Source organism: Malaclemys terrapin, chromosome 4 (genome assembly GCF_027887155.1).
Source record: "Malaclemys terrapin pileata isolate rMalTer1 chromosome 4, rMalTer1.hap1, whole genome shotgun sequence".
Lineage (NCBI taxonomy): Eukaryota > Metazoa > Chordata > Testudines > Emydidae > Malaclemys > Malaclemys terrapin.
The window spans coordinates 32065801-32069628 of NC_071508.1; the positions used below are offsets into that span (position 1 = coordinate 32065801).

Genomic DNA, 3828 nt, shown 5'->3' on the forward strand with positions numbered 1-3828 from the left:
TACTGTAGGATCTTTGGTGAGCACAGAGCCTGCACACTGACTGGTTTGTTATTGTAGGGTCTCTGGAGAGCACAGGGGCTGCACCCAGACTGCTTTGTTATTGCAGGGTGGGAGGTTACACACACCCTGTCTGCTTTTGGGGTGACGTGGTGACAGACACAGGTAACTGATGGGTTTCTCTCCTCCACCTGGGCAGGTGCCCCCCACTCCACACCCGCTGGAAGCTGCCAAGGCCCCATCTCAACAGAAATGCTGCTGCTCAGCTGCTCCTCCAAGCTGCGGCTGCTGGAGGCGACACTACGGAGGCGCCTGCCTGAGACATTGCAGGTGACATGGCTGTGCCTAGCCACACTGCCCGCAGCCCAGGGCCAAGACTCAACCCTCCCCACCCCCATCCATGGGGCAGAGAGCAGGTGAAGGTCCCTCTGACTCCCCTGGAAGATGGGTTAGAGATCAGGCCGGAAGGGCAGGGCCCTCCCCCGAAGATGCTGGCTGCTCTCCCAGCCACCCCTCCCTCACCCCTCATGTCTCCCAAAGTCCAAACCCAGCACCAATTCCCGCTGCTCACCCAGCGTAGCCGGTGGGACCTTCCCAGCCAATCACAGGGAAAGTTGGCTTCATATCAGCCAATCACACCACGGGCGGGCACCGTGCCAGCCAATCACTCCGTGGGCAGACTCCGTGACAGCAAATCAGAGAGCTAGATAGCTCTGGCTCCCTCCATGGCTCCATGCCCACCACATGGCTCAAGTGTGTGTGTGTGGGGGGGTCACCAGCCTCTTTGACCCCTGTCCCCCACACTCAGGAACTCCCCTGTGAAACCAGCTCAGGGGCCACAAAACAACTCAGGGGTCAGACCCCAAAATTAGGACAATAAACCGGGGAGGGGGGGGAGAGACAAGCCCCCCAGCCCTCACGCCCCATAGGCCCTGCCCCATATTGCCTCCCAACACTCATGCCCTCCACATCCCAACTCCCTCCCTCTCACCCCCAACCCTAGTGTCACCCCACATCCCCCAATCTCTTCTCCTTGCTGCTCCCCAGAGCCTGGGGCAGCCATCTTCCTGGCCTAGGCCCATGAAATCATTGTGAGGTGGTGGCCATCTTGGCTAAGGGCAGCTTGTGGTGTCAGCCACATTGGCAGGGCCAGGAGAGGGCAGACATTTTGGAGAAGGGCAAAAAACACCCTAAGAAGGCGCTGAAAACCACGAGATGCTGAAACCACACAATAAACATGTGGAGGCTCCTGACATAGTTGTGCGAGTAGGAATTGCTGTCCCTCCTCCAGTTCTGATCCCTAACACCCTTGTATCTCTGGCAGGTTCACGGCATTGTGATGAACATAAACCGCGGGAACCCGGCTGGACATGAGGTGCTGGTGGATACATGGCCCAAGTTCAAAGCTGTCCTCACCTGGCCACGCAGAGAGGTGCCGTCCCTTAGCCATTGCGTTGCACCTGGGGGACTGGCTGGCTCGGGGGGGGAGGGGGAGATTGGGATTTGGGGCCTTTCCAGGCTGGCTTGGGGGTGGGGGGGTGGGAAGGCAGATCGGTCATTCCATTGGGAGTTCCCCACTCTGCTTCATGTCTCCCCTGGCAGGTGGCATCGGACGACTCTGATTTCTACACCAACAAGTACACAGCGTTCTACCGGGACCCGGGCGCCTACCAGGCCCTGCTGGGCAGCACCATCAACTGGGGCCAGGCCTTCTCTATCCACAGTAACATGGGAGTCCAGCTGGAAGCGTCCCGCTACTTCACTTACCTCCACCCAGATCCCAGCACCATGCCCGAGGTCCGGTCAGTGTCTGCCTGCGTCACAGGGCCCAACAGGGGGTGTGGTAGGGAAGGGGACAGCCTGAGAGGCTGGGGTATTGGCCAGCATGGCACTGGGATACCCACACTCTGGCTGGCTATTCCCCATGGAGGGCCTGGGGCACTGGGGTCCTGTTTCCACCAACAGAAACCCAGTGAAATTGGCACTGTGCCCAACCTCCCTCAGGGACCCTGCCAGCACTGGGGAGCGTAGCCATTGGGTGGAGCCAGCCATGGAGAGGGCCCTGTTCAGTTGCTGCAAAGGGCCCCAGCCTCTGCCAGAAAACCCTGATGCAAATGGTTTCTGTGCCACCAATGCAGCCCCATCCACAGTGCCTGGGGAAGGGCACTCCTGCAAATAGCTATCAGCCCTGGCAGGGCTTTGGCAGTGAGCGACTCTGCTCATCCTGTCCCTTCACCACATCTCTCCTGGCCCAGGATGGAGAGGAACCTTCCCCATCCACAGCCTGTTCACACTTCAGCTCCTCACCCAGAACCCTGGAAGGGGCAGATAACCCGGGGGCGCTTTGTAGAAGGGGCATCTCTACCGGGAAGGGAAATGAGACATTAGGCAAAGCTGCCACTGTGTGGGTTAGTGTCCCATTCCCCACCCCGAGCAAGCCAACTCCCCACTCCACTTGGCTACAGCATCCCCTTTTCCTGAGTCCCATGAGTTTGGCTGGGTCTCACAATGACCTTCATGGGAATTTCCCTCTGCCGGTGGGAGCAGCCCCCTCTGATTGGCTGCCTCTCAGAGCTGCTGCAGTAAGAGTTCCCTGCCCCTGCCCCTCCCTGCAGTAATGTGACACCCATGTCTTGGGGCGGGGATGGGGAAGGGAGAGGCAGCAGGAATTGCTCAGCATCTCAGGGTGACATCGCTTCCACTCCCCATCCCTTGCTGTGAGCAATGGGGACAGGACAGTGCCTGGGCTTCCTCCTTCCCTGGGACACCTGGCCTGGGAGAGGGGAGCTCGCTGCAGCCCCCACAGGTCTGGGAGGGGTGGAACAACACCACAAGGTGCGGGGGGGGCTGCGTGGGCTGGGGACAGAGTTGATGGGTGACTGGAGGACAGAACTGATGGGGCAGAATGAGTTGCTGTAAGGGAGATGGAGAGATGTGGGGCTAGGAGCTTCTACAGTGGGGCCCATATCACCATAATAAATCTGGGAGTGCTGGCAACACCCCGGGGTGGGAGGAGTTCAACTATCAAGGGACACCAGCAATCACAGTGTAATCTTTTAAAAAGCCTCATGATCTTAGAGCTAACCTCATGATTCTGGGTTCTGACTCCTAATCACTGACCCTTGGAGCTTGGCCCTGCTGCTCTCTGCCCGGCCAGACTGGACCCGGCTATGAGGCTATCATCCCTGGATGTCTCCCACGCCGTCCTGCTGAATGAGACGTGGACCTTTGTGGGGGAACGAGAAGAGCAGGAGGTACCTGGCCAACCTGATCTGCCACTTCCCCAATATCTGCCACCTGGACGCTGCTGGACGCCCCATCAGTTGGGCCATTTCAGACCCGTTTGGCCTTGTGAGGCATGGCTACACCCTGCCCCAGCACCGGTGCTACATATAGGTGCTGATGAATGTCATGGCCAAGCAGATGCATGCACGGGGCTATCCCAGCTACAGCTACGTGGCCGTGGAGAACTACCCCATGCAGAGGCTGCAGGAGAGGCAGGGCTTCCAGCGCCAGCCCAGCTGTGCCACTTCATCCTCCACAACACAGCACTGCATAGAACCCCCACCCCCAGAGCAGCACCGAGCACGACCCCCGCATGAGACCCCAGCCCAGTCACCCGGGGGGACCTGTCAGGCTGGAACTAAGGGAAGCCAAGGGAAGGGGGTGTAGGAGTCTGGGGATTAGTGTTACACCCAGTGGAACCAGTAACATCTCCCAGCACCAGCCTCACATGGGGCCTGCTATGCCCAGCCCCATACCCAGGAAGCCAGTCTGTCCTACTCTCCTGAGCACCATAACCTGCCCTCCTTGGTGGACTCTATGCCACCA

At 59.3% G+C, this 3828-nt stretch overlaps 1 pseudogene; it reads left to right on the top strand.

Moving 5' to 3' along the window:
• Window positions 1-234: 234 nt before the first annotated feature.
• LOC128835295 (glycine N-acyltransferase-like protein 3) lies at window positions 235-3599 on the top strand (annotated as a pseudogene).
• The last annotated feature ends 229 nt before the right edge of the window (window positions 3600-3828 follow it).